We start from the raw sequence: 13,824 nt of genomic DNA, 5'->3' as shown, positions 1-13,824 counted from the left end.
AAAGGTTCTTCTTGCATCGATTCTTCAAATATCATTTTTGGAGTATCCAATGTTTTTAGTCGTAACAGTTTGTCTCCCTTAAATTTATTTGAACTTCTGCTTTTTGCTTTGACTTGATGTTTTTAGTTGGATTTCTTTACCTTTACATCGTTGAGTTTCAATTTGGTACTTTAGGTTTGATTTCTTCAGTTACAATGTTTCTCTTTTTTGATCTTCTCATTGGACATTAAAAGCTTTGTTTTAGTTTTGAAACCCTACTTTCCAAAATTTTGTATAAACTTATGCTTACTAGTTTTCGAAAAGAAAATATCTCGTTGCGTTTAAACCTTGATTTCTTGAGTTTTAACTTGGTTTTTTCAGTTTGATTTATTCAATTACAAACTTTCTCTTTTTGGAACTTCCCTTTTGACTTTAAAAACTTATTTTGGTTATGAAATCTTATTTCCTAAATTTTCTAATAACTTATGCATACTTCCTCCGTCCCAGAATGTAGGTATTTCTTAGGTAGGCACATAGATGGAGAAAGTAGGTAGAGATAATTGGAAGAGGGTTGTAATTCGTAGAGAAGAGAGTAGGTGAAGAGAATGGTTGTGATTGGGTTAAGAGGAGAGGGTAGGTTGAGAAATAGCTACATTTTGGGACGGAGGTAGTACTAGTTTGTGAAAAGAAATATTTGCTTGCATTTCAACCTTGCTGCTTTTTTTTTTACCATCGACGCTTCATTTTCCGTCCTCGTTTAAACTCTATGTTTTGAGTTGGATTTTATTTATCTTCGAACGTTCTTCTGTATTAATGGTTTTGATATGCTATTTGGACTTTAAAACTTTGATTTGCTCCTCACTTACTGGTTGTTTTTTAATCCCTTAGTTTCAACTTGGTATTTTTTAGTTTGATTTCTTCAATTACAAACTTTCTTCTTGGAACTTTCCTTTGGACTTTAAAGCTTTATTTCACGTCTAAAATGTCAATTTTTCATAATTTCATTTGATCTTCTTTTTACTAGTTTGTGAAAACAAAATATTTGCTTACATTTTAACCTTGCAGCTTTTTTGAACGCTTCATTTTCTGTCCTCGTTTGAAATCTATGTTTTGAGTTGGATTTCTTTATCTTAGAACATTCTTCTCTATTGATGGTTTTGATATGCTATTTGGACTTTAAAACTTTAATTTGGTTCCTCACTTACCGGTTGTTTTTTAATCCTTAAGTTACAACTTGTTTTTTTTTAGTTTGATTTCTTCATTTACAAACTCTCTTTTTGGGACTTCCTTTTGGACTTTAAAGCTTTATTTTATTTCTGAAATGCAAATTTCCATAATTTTGTTTGAACTTATGGTTACTAGGTTGTGAAAAGAAAATATTTACTTACATTCCAACCTTGCGGCTTTTTTTTTGTCCCTCGACGCTTCATTTTTCGTCCACGTTTCAACTCTATGTTTTGAGTTGGATTTTATTTATCTTCGAACGTTCTTCTCTATTAATGGTTTTGATATGCTATTTGGACTTTAAAACTTTGATTTGGTTTCTCACTTACCGGTTGTTTTTTAATCCCTTAGTTTCAGCTTGGTATTTTCAGTTTGATTTCTTCAATTACAAACTTTCTTCTTGGAACTTCACTTTCGACTTTATAGCTTACTTTTGCTCTAAAATCTCATTTTCCGTAATTTTCTATGAATTTACGCTTACTAGTTTTTTTTTTCTGAAATCCTAATTTCCGTAATTTTGTTTGAATTTTTTGTTACTATTTTGTGAGAAATATTTGCTTGCATTTCAACCTTGCGGCTTTTTTGTCTCTCGACGCTTCATTTTCTGTTCTCGTAACTTTATGTTTTGAGTTGGCTTTTATTTATCTTGGAACGTTCTTCTCTATTAATGGTTTTGATCTACTATTTGAACTTTTAAACTTTCATTTGGTTATTCACTTACCGGTTGTTTTCTAATCCTTGAATTTCAACTCGATATTTTCAGTTTGATTTCTTCAAGTACAAACTTTCTTCTTGGAACTTCCCTTTGGACTTTAAATATTTATTTTACTTCTAAAATGTCAATTTTTTGTAATTTCGTTTGAACTTATGTTTACTAGTTTGTGAAAATAAAATATTTGCTTACATTTCAACCTTGCGTCTTTTTTGAACGCTTCATTTTCTGTCCTCGTTTAAACTTTATGTTTTGAGTTGGATATCTTTATCTTCAATTGTTCTTCTCTATTGATGGTTTTGATATGATATTTCGATTTTAAAACTTTAATTTGGTTCCTCACTTACCGGTTGTTTTTTAACCCTTGTATTTCAACTTGGTTTTTCAGTTTGATTTATTCAATTACGAACTCTCTTTTTGGAACTTCCCTGTGGACTTTAAAGCTTCGGTTTACTTCTGAAATTTCGTTTTTCGTAATTTTCTATGAAGTTATGCTTTCTAGTTTGGGAAAATAAAATATTTGCTTACTTTTCAACCTTGCGGCTTTGTTTCCCTCGACTCTTCATTTTTCGTCCTCCTTTAAACTTTATGTTTTGATTTTGATTTCTTTATCTTCAAACGTTCTTCTCTATTGATGGTTTTGATATGCTATTTGGACTTTAAAACTTTAATTTGGTTCCTCACTTACCGTTCGTTTTTTAATCCTTGAGTTACAACTTGGTATTTTCGGTCTGATTTTTTCAATTACAGACTTTCTCGATTTTCAGTTTGTATTTGCTTGCATTTAAACCATGCGGTTTTTTCTGATATGGCATTTTACATGTAGACTTATAAAATAAGTTCTAGAGTTACGTTTCCCTGTTTATGAAAAAAAAATATCGTGGCTGCAAGCTACATGTCTTCATTTTGGTTGAATCCTGTTGATTTTATGAAAATCGTAGCTTAATTGTCCTGAAAAAATTATTTGTTTCTCCGTTGATGCATCATTTTTCATCCATAAGTTTAATTTTTTTACCTTTAGTTGGATTCCTTGATTTTGAAAGGTTCTTCATGCATCGATTCTTCAAATATCATTTTTGGAGTTTCCAATTTTTTTAGTTGTCACAGTTCGTCTTCCATAGGTTTGTTTAAACTTATGCTTTCTGCTTTGACTTTTTGTTTTTCGTTGGACTTCTTTACCTTTTCATCGTGTAGTTTCAATTTGGTACTTTTGGTTTGATTTCTTTAGTTACAATGTTTCTCTTTTTTTTATCTTCTCTTTGGACTTTAAAAGCTTTGTTTTAGTTTTGAAATCCTAATTTCCAAAAATTTGTTTAAACTTATGCTTACTAGTTGTTGAAAAGAAAATCTCTTTGTGTTTAAACCTTGATTTCTTGAGTTTCAACTTGGTTTTTTCAGTTTGATTTCTTCAATTACTAACATTCACTTTTTGGAACTTCCCTTTGGATTTTAAAAACTTATTTTGGTTCTGAAATCTTATTTCCTAAATTTTCTAAGAACTTATGCATACTTTCTCTGTCCTAGAATGTAGGTATTTTTTAGGTAGGCACGGATATGGAGAAAGTAGGTAGAGATAATTGGAGGGTTGTGATTGGTGGAGAAGAGAGAGTAGGTGAAGAGAGGAGAGGGTAGGTGGAGAAATAGCTATATTTTGGGATGGAAGTAGTACTAGTTTGTGAAAAGAAAATATTTCCTTGCATTTAAACCTTGCGGCTTTTTTGTGCTATAACATTTTAACTGTAGACTTATAAATAAGTTCTAGAGTTATGTTTCCCTGTTTATGGAAAAAAAATTATCGTGGCTACAAGCTACATGTCTTCATTTGGTTGCATCATATTGATTTTATGAAAATCGTAGCTTGCTTGTCTCAAAAAAAATATTGGTTTCTCCATTGACACTTCATTTTTCATCCATAAGTTTAATTTTTTTTACTTTTAGTTTTGGATTTCTTAATCTTTTCATAGTTGAGTTTCAATTTGGTACTTTTAGTTTGATTTCTTCAATTGCAAACTTTCTCGTTTTGGAACTTTCCTTTGGAATTTAAAGCTTATTTTAGCTCTGAAATTTTCTATGAACTTATGCTTACTACTTTGTGAATAGAAATTATTTGCTTGCATTTCAACCTTTCAGCTTTTTTTTCCCTCGACGCTTCATTTTCTCTCTTCATTTGACGCTTCATTTTCTGTGTTCATTTAAACTTTATAGTTTTAGTGGAATTTCTTTATCTTCGAATGTTCTTCTCTATCTCTATTAAGGGTTTCGATATACTATTTGGACTTTAAAACGGTAATTTGGTTGTTCCCTTACCGGTTCTTTCTTCATCTTTGAGTTTCAACTTGGTTTTTGAGTATGATTTCTTCAATTACCAACTTTCTCTTCTTGGAACTAACCTTTGGACTTCAAAGCTTATTTATTTTACTTCCGAAATCTCATTTTCGTAAATTTTCTAAGAACTTATGCATACTTCCTCCGTCCCAGAATATATGTATTTTTTAAGGTAGGCACGAATATTAAGAAAGTAGGTAGAGATAATTGGAGGAAGGTTGTGGTTGGTGCAGAATAGAGAGTAGGTGGAAACAATGGTTGTGATTGGTTGAGAGGAGACGTTAGGTGAAGAAATAGCTTCATTTTGGGACAAGTTACTGTGCAGGAAATAGCTAAATTTTGGAACGGAGGTAGTACTAGTTTGAGAAAAGAAAATATTTCGTTGCATTTAAACCTTGCGGCTTTTTTGTGCTATGACGTTTTAATTGTGGACTTATAAATAAGTTCTAGAGTTACGTTTCCCTATTTATGGAAAAAAAATCTTGTGGCTGCAAGCTAGACGTCTTCATTTGGTTGCATCTTATTGATTTTATAAAAATCGTAGCTTGCTTGTCCTAAAAAAAAAATTTGGTTTCGCCGTTGACGCTTCATTTTTCATCTATAAGTTTTAAATTTTTTACCTTTAGTTGGATTCGTTGATTTTGAAAGGTTCTTCATGCATCGATTCTTCAAATATCACTTTTGGAGTTTCCAATATTTTTAGTTGTCACAGTTCGTCTTCCTTAAGTTTGTTTGAACTTATGCTTTATGCTTTGACTTTATGTTTTTAATTGGACTTCTTTACCGTTTCATCGTTGAGCTTCAATTTGGTACTTTTGGTTTGATTTCTTCAGTTACAATGTTTCTCTTTTTTTATCTTCTCTTTGTACTTTAAAAGCTTTGTTTTAGTTTTGAAATCCTAATTTCCAAAATTTTGTTTAAACTTACGCTTACTAGTTTTTGAAAATAAAATATCTCTTTGCGTTTAAACCTTGCGGCTTTTTTGTCCCTCGACGCTTCATTTTTCGTCATCGTTTAAACTTTATGTTTTTAGTTAGATTTATTTATCTTCGAACGTTCTTCTCTATTAATGGTTTTGATATGTTATTTTGACTTTAAAACTTTAATTTGGTTCCTCACTTACTGGTTGTTTTTTCATCCTGGAAGTACAGCTTGGTATTTTCAGTTTGATTTCTTCAATTACAGACTCTCTTCTTGGAACTTCCCTTTGGACTTGAAAGCGTTATTTTACTTCTGAAGTGTCAATTTTTTTCTGAAGTGTCAATTTTTGTAATTTTGTTTGAACTTATGTTTACTAGTTTGTGAAAAGAAAATATTTATTTGCATTTCAACCTTTCGGCTTTTTTGTCGGTCGACGCTTCATTTTCCGTCTTCGTCTAAACGTTATGGTTTTAGTGTGATTTCTTTATCTTCGAACGTTCTTCTCTATTAATGATTTCGATATGCTATTTGGACTTTAAAACTTTAATTTGGTTCCTCCCTTACCAGTTGTTTTTTCATCCTTGAGTTTCAACTTTGTTTTTTAGTATGATTTCTTCAATTACCAACTTTCTCTTCTTAGAACTTCCCTTTGGACTTTAAAGCTTTATTTTGCTTCTAAAATCTCAATTTCCGTAATTTTCTAAGAAGTTATGCTTACTAGTTTGTGAAAAGAAATTATTTGCTTACATTTCAACCTTGCGGCTTTTTTGTCCCTCGACGCTTCATTTTCCTTCCTCGTTTGAACTTTATGTTTTTAGTTGGATTTATTTATCTTCGAACGTTCTTCTCTATTAATGGTTTTGATTTGCTCTTTGGACTTTAAAACGTTAATTTGGTTCCTCACTTACCGATTGTTTTTTCGTCCTCTAGTTTCAACTTGTTATTTTCAGTTTGATTTCTTCAATTACAAAATTTCTCTTTTTGGAACTTCCCTTTGGACTTTATAGCTTATTTTAGTTCTGAAATCTCATTTTCCGTAATTTTCTATGAACTTGTGCATACTTCCTTCGTCCTAGAATGTATGTATTTTTTAGGTAGGCACGGATATTAGGAAAGTAGATAGAAATAATTGGAGCATGGTTGTGATTGGTGGAGAAGAGAGAGTAGGTGAAGAGAATGGTTGTGATCGGTTGAGAGGAGAGGGTACGTGGAGAAATAACTTCATTTTGAGACAAGTTACGGTGTTAAAAATAGCTAAATTTTGGGACGGAGGAAGTACTAGCTTGTGAAAAGAAAATATTTCCTTGCATTTAAACCTTGCGGCTTTTTTTTGTCCCTCGACGCTTCATTTTCTGTCCTTGTTTAAATTTTATGTTTTTAGTTGGATTTGTTTTTCTTCGAATGTTCTTCTCTATTAATGGTTTTCCGTCCTCGTTTAAACTTTATGTTTTTAGTTGGTATTTTCAGTTTGATTTCTTTAATTATAAGCTTTCTCTATTTTCGGTTTGTATTTGCTTGCGTTTGAACCATGCGGTTTTCTGTGATGTGACGTTTTAATTGTAGACTTATAAATAAGTTCTAGAGTTACGTTTCCCTGTTTATGGAAAAATAATATCGTAGCTGGAAGCTAGACGTCTTCATTTTGGTTGAATCTTGTTGATTTTATGAAAATCGTAGCTCGCTTGTCCTGAAAAATTTATTTGTTTCTCCGTTGACGCTTCATTTTTCATCCATAAGTTTAATTTTTTTACCTTTAGTTGGATTCCTTGATTTTGAAAGGTTCTTCATGCATCGATTCTTCAAATATCAATTTTGGAGTTTCCAATTTTTTTAGTTGTCACAGTTCGTCTTCTTTAAGTTTGTTTGAACTTATGTTTTCTGCTTTGACTTTATGTTTTTAGTTCGATTTCTTTACCTTTTCATCGATGAGTTTCAATTTGGTACTTTGGGTTTGATTTCTTCAATTACAATGTTTCTCTTTTTTGATCTTCTCTTTGGACTTTAAAAGCTTTGTTTTAGTTTTGAAATCCTAATTTCCAAAATTTTGTTTAAACTTATGCTTACTAGTTTTTGAAATGAAAATACTTCTTTATGTTTAAACCTTGCGGCTTTATTGTGCTCTGATGTTTTTTGGACTTATAACTAAGTTCTAGAGTTACGTCTCCTTGTTTATCAAAAAAAATGTCTTGGTTGCGGGCTAGACGTCAACATGTGGTTGAATCTTATTGATTTTATGAAAATCGTAGTTTAGTTGTACCAAACGATTTCTTGGTTTCTCCGTTTGTCATCGAGAAGTTTATATTTTGCAGTTTTAGTTGGATTCCTTGATTTTGAAATGTTCCTCTTGCATCAATTCTTCAAATATCCTTTTTGGAGTTTCCAATTTTTTCGGTTGTCATAATTCGTCTTACTTAAATTTTTCTGAACTTTAATTTCTAGATTATATAAACAAAATATTCTTTTGCATTGAAGCCTGACCGTTTTATTTTGCTCCGGCGTTAATTTTGAATTGAGTTGTAGAGGTTGGTCTCCCTGTTTTTTGAAAACAAATAACTTTATTATGACCTGAACCCATGCATTTTGGTATTTTCTGTTTGATTTCTTCAATTACAAAGTTTATCTTTTTGGAACTTTCCTTTGGACTTTAATGCTTATTTTAGTTCGGAAATATCATTTTCAATGAATTTATGCTTAATAGTTTGTGAAAAGAAAATATTTTCTTACATTTCAACCTTGCGGGCTGAGGCTTCATTTGTCATCCAGATATATTTTGCACTTTTAGTTGGATTCCTTGATTTTGAAATGTTCCTCTTACATCGATTCTTCAAATATCCTTTTTGGAGTTTCCTGTTTTTTCGGTTGTTATCGTTCGTCTTACCTAAATTTGTCTGAACTTTAATTTCTAGATTATATAAACAAAATATTCTTTTGCATTGAAGCCTGGCCGTTTTATTTTGCTCCGGCGTTAATTTTGAATTGAGTTGTAGAGGTTGGTCTCCCTGTTTTTTGAAAACAAATAACTTTGTTGTGCATAAGGCCCATGCATTTCGTTGCCCCTTGAAGCTTTTATGAAAATCGCGGTTTCCTTGTATCGAATGATTTTAGGTTTCTCCCTTGACGTTTCGTGTTCCATCCTTTCGTTTATACTTTATGCTTTTAGTTGGATTTCTTTATTTTCGAATATTCTCTTGTATTAACACTTTTGATCCTCGCTTTGGACTTTAAAGCTTTAGTTTAGTTCTGAATTGTTAATTTCCTAATTTTGTTTGATCTTATACTTACTAGTTTGCGAAAAGAAAATATCTGTTTGCATTTCAACCTTGCGGATTTTCTGTGCTCTGACGTTTTAATTTTGGCCTTATAACAAAGTTCTAGAGTTACGTCTCCTTGTTTATCGAAAAAAAAAACTTAGTTGTGGGCTAGACGTCTACATTTGGTCACATCTTATTGATTTTATGGAAATCGAAGTTTGGTTGTACCAAACAATATCTTGGTTTCTCCGTTGAGGCTTCATTTTTTCATCCAAGAGTTTATATTTTGTACTTTTAGTTGGATTCTTTGATTTTAAAACGTTCGTCTTGCATCAATTCTTCAAATATCCTTTTTCGAGTTTCAAATTTTTTTGGGTTGTCATGGTTCATCTCCTTTAAGTTTGTTTGAACTTTATTTTCTCGTTTATAAAAACAAAATATTCTTTTGCATTTACACCTGACCGATTTATTTTGCTCAGAAGTTAATTTTGAACTTATGATTGAGTTGTATAATTGAGTTGTATAGTTGTGTCCATGTTTATCGAAAATAAATAACCTTGTAGTGAGCTAGACCCATCGATTTTGTTGCACCTTGAAGCTTGTATGAAAATCGCAGTTTCCTTGTATCAAACGTTTCTAGGTTTCTCTCTTGACGCTTCATATTCCATCCTTTGATAACTCTATGCTTTCAGTTGGATTTCTTTATTTTCGATTCTAAAACATTAATTTGTTAAGTTTTACAGGGTGTTGGTGTTTGAAACTCATTTAAAAAAACTTCAAAAAAATTTAAGTAAATTGCACATGGGGCCACCCCTTTTCACCAATGTTGCAGCTTGGGCTATGGGTAACCCTTGCTTTTCACTTTGGACCTAGGTTCTTTGAAAAATGTTTCACATTGGACCTGTTCTTCCTCTAGCTCTCCCCCATCCTCTCTCTCCCTTCTCAATATCGAGCCCTCCATGTTGGTGAGCAGGACCCCTCCCCTACCCCCACGCTTGTCCATGGTAGGCTCCACCAACACCGACGCAGCGACACTATGCTCTCTGTTACTCCTGGTTTTTTCCTCTCCTTGATCTTGATGGTCTCAACCTCCAACACTCTGCCTTGTCCGGGTCCAGGAGCACAAGCACCTCCTTTCGTTCCACTTGCATTCACATTTTTCTCACATTTTTCTCAACGCCGCTAGCTCCGGTTGGCTCTAGCAGTAAATTTGTTAGCTTGAGCACAGAGAGCATGGAGGCCAAGTTCACGGGTACTGCAAGGTTGCACATCACAAAACAGAAAAGGGAGGACAACCAAAGGAAGAAGAACCAGTCCAAATGGAATATTTGGTTAATACATTCGGTCCAAAGTGAAAAGAAACGCTCATGCCTGGTCCAAGCCACAACATTGGTAAGTAATGGTGGTCCAATGTGAAATTTACTCAAAAAAATTTCTATGATTCGCTTTAGCAATTTTCCAGTAGTTTCTTTTAGATGATTTGTTTTGCAGGTTCCTACTAACATGATATCTGCCGGAGGTGCAGAAAAGATCCCCTACGAGTAACTGGGCTTCTGGGGTGCTATCTTTTTTTTTAATAGATAATGGATTTTCATTAATCCGGCCTCTATATCCACGAGGGATATACACAGCCAAATGATACAAGAGCACTTAGACTCACACCTCGTTAAAGAGGAGAACACGCACAAAAAAAACCTACGATCTCAACACATCCCTGCTTCTTGACATTCTCATATGAAACGGCCATATTTGACGAGTGGAGGTCGTCTAGTTATCACCGCCCCTAGTGCATTGTAGCTACAAAACTCCGGTGGTGTCATCTTCATCCGCTTCAAGTGAGTTGATGCCACGCTCCGCCGGTAAGCCCACCTTCATCCATCATCGTCCAATCAGAACTAACCGACCAGACGCAAGCCGAAAGTATCCGCTTCCACTTCACCGGATTCCTAGGCCTCCGCCTCCAACGTCGGAATCCACCTCTGCCTCTCAGACTCCTAGGCCTCTGCCGCCGACGGGATCTGCCTTCGCCTTATGTGCCTCCTACTCGTCAAGATCCTTGCACTGGCACTCAGGCCGCCGTCGTCTCGGGCCATTGGCCACCTGATGTGACCATGGCTATTACGGATACATCCGTTACTCACATCATGGATGAACAACAAGATATCAAGTTCAAGTCCTCCAAGTGCTGGAATCCGATTCGGCCATCTACTACACGACTGACTTCAAACGGCTGCCGAATCTCCATACGACCTCCGTTTTCGGCCCGTGAGTACTTGATGGAAAGCTCTCGGAGTCCTCTTTCCAATGCATCAAGCCTCATTGCCAAATTCCATCTCAGTCGGCAGCAACTAAAGAAACAAGGTGCTGCGACACCTGTAAAAGGCCTATGGGCTTGTAACTTCGTCTGGGACCCCGGCCTAAGTGGGGCCCATGTGGGGTGTGCCCCAATCAAGTGGAGGACGACCTAGGGTCCTCCTATCTCCATAAATAGCTTGGTACCCCTTCAGGGTATCTCGGGTTTTGTTTAGATGAAAGTTTAGCCATTGCTACTTCCTTGCAGCGCGCGTGTCGGCTAGACCGTCCGTCTGCTTGTATTCGAAACCCCAACTTATCATTTGTGCTCAATTCCTATTTGCAATTCATATTGCTTTTATCTTGTTCTTGCTTGTTTCTTCGATTTGCTTGCAGGAATAAGGTTAATCTGCACCGGCAAGATCAACAACCCACGGAGAGGTGTATCGATCGCTAAGGCGCAACACAACGTCTAGTACGGTTGTAGTCGGATCGTCAACGTTTCTTCCAAATTGTAGTTATCACAACTCACCGAAAGATTGGGCCAACAACAGCCTTGAGTTTCGAGAGGAATTCAGGGTTTATCAGGTGGTATCAGAGCTTTCGTTGCTCGGTGAGTTTTTATCTACCTATAACCAGAAAATTTCCCAACAAAAAAAATTGTATCCTATACCTAGCCATCTTTGTGCCTTTGCATTGTTCTTTTCAGTTTTTGCGTTGTTGAGTTTTGTGTTGCATTGTCGAGTCGTGTTGCTGGTATTAGCGTCTAGTTCATTTAGAGTTTCGAGTTCTGGTCACGTTTTGGACCATAGTCGTCGCCGCCCCCGTGTCTCTGTTGTCGTCGGGATCTACGAAAACGGAATCGGCTCGCTGCCACGGTTCTTTTTTCGTAGTTTTCAGAAGTTTCTGTCGGTTAGTTTTTGAGTTCTTGAGTTGCATAGCTTCTGTTTGGTGGCTGTGCCGTGATGGTGCGCTTGTGCATGTGCGCGTGAGAAAGATGGAAGGAGAATATTAGATTAGATTGACTGGTTTGGTTTCTATTTAGTGTCGAGTATGTTTCTATTTATCACCTGGTACCTTTCCAAACCGAGGCCGAGTGGGATTCCTTCCCTTGCGTCATCTCGTGGCCGAGACTTGTGAGTCCGATTCACACTCCCTCATGATTGTTTCTGTCTGGGTTGGTTAAACACTTCGGTGAAATTTTATTTTGGTGTCGGATTCAAGATCCGTTTGCAAAAACGGAACCGACATAACTTGAGCATTCCATTTTTGTATAATTTTTAATTTTGGTTTGGACTTTTACAGTTGAGTCCCTGTAATTTTCATATTTACATTTGAGTCCCTTTGACCTTACATTGAGGTCCTTGAGTCGGTTTTTGGTAAAAAAAATCAAAAAAAATAAAAAAAAAGGCAGAAAGGTGCTAAAAAAAGAGAAAACAAAAGCCGCACCAAAAAAAAGAGAAAGGAAAAAAAGAAAAAAAAAGAAAAATAAAGAAGAAAAAGAAAAGAGAAAATCAGTTGTATCATTGAGATTTCTTTTATATATCAGAGCATGCATGAGTTGTTTCTAGTGCTATCTTGTGGTATCGTTTGTGTCTAGGCTCGCGTCTCTAGTACGTTCTAGCCTAGGACCAGCTCGGTACTTGACTTTGAACAATTATTCAACTTTGCATTCTTTGCTTTGAGCATTTGCTATTCCTTTGCTACATATTTAAGCCTACCCAGAGCTCCACAGATTTGATTGCAGCCGTACAGTAAATGTTTGCCAAGGCATCGATACATCTAAACTCCATTGGGGTGCTTGGTTGAGTCAGTGTACATTAACATTCCGCTTGCTTTGGTAAGAACTTGTAAGAGCTTGGTGAAAAGCTTGAGTGTGTGTAATATTTCAGCTGCCACTACCTAGTAGTTGATAGGAGCGTGTATATTCTTGTGTATGTTTCTTGTTTGCTACTAACCATGGCAGGATTGCACAAGGGGAAACGAGATGGTTATGCTCAACCTCGACTTCTTCACCATCAACGAGATATAGCGACTTTTTCACGCATTGCATACGAGGTACATGAAAATGATCTTGCAATGGTAGAATCTAAATTGCCAGTTTTTGATGGTAAGTATGATTCCGCCGCTTATGTTAATTGGGAGCTAGCAGTAGACAAACAATTTGATGAGTATGATTTCTCTAATGCTCAAATGATTAAGGCTGCTATTAATAAGTGTACCGGTTCTGCATCTTTTTGGTGGTATACTATTGGCCATAAGCTTGAAACTTGGGATGAATGCAAAACAATGATGAGAAAAAATTTTGTGTTTTCATATTATAAACGTACTCTCCTTGAGAAATTAGAACATCTAAAACAAGGTGACAAAACTGTTAGGGAGTACTTTCATGATTTTAAAATTTGTATCACTTATAGTGATTTACAAGAATCTAATGAGAACACAATGACTAGATTTTTCAGAGGGCTTAATTCCAATATTCAAGCTGGGCTTGTTAATGTGACATATAATCATATAGGCCAATTGTTCATGCTTGCTTGCAATGTTGAGCGCAAAATTTTGGACAACCCAACGGAGCAACAAGCTATGCTTGTGCCTCCTGTCACTAATGTTTTGCAGGAAGTTTAGAACAGTCCCCAAAATGAGAACGATATGTTTGAGATGTCACTTCCATCACTCGCGAATGAGGAGAAGGCTGATGCACCTACATTATCTGAAGAGGGCATAAAAGGTAAATTAAATGGTGCAAAAATTACTCAAGTGAGTATGCTTCTGATGAATTACATTTTTCCACTTTCCATGCTGACCTAGAGCAAACTTTAGTGGAACCTACTTCTGAATTGCCTTTGTCACAAGTTGATTTGCATTCTATTCCTTGTGATAAAGAAGAGTTGTATGATAGTATTTCACTTATATCCATTCCACAACTAGTGAATGAACATGCTACGTTTAATCTTGATTCTCCATGTACTGAATTTAATTTAAGCATGTTATTCACACGTCCAGCGAGAATGATGAACTTCAATTGCAATCTTCTTTAAATACATTGGGCTATATTCTGTTTGATGATTCTTGTGAGCTCAATTGTTTGAAGGACAAAATATTTGCTCATTTTGATTT

The sequence above is a fragment of the Oryza sativa genome, chromosome 3, assembly GCF_034140825.1.
Source record: "Oryza sativa Japonica Group chromosome 3, ASM3414082v1".
In the NCBI taxonomy this organism is placed as follows: Eukaryota; Viridiplantae; Streptophyta; class Magnoliopsida; order Poales; family Poaceae; genus Oryza; species Oryza sativa.
The sequence above is the reverse complement of the archived record's forward strand: the minus strand, read 5'-3'. Positions refer to the sequence as shown.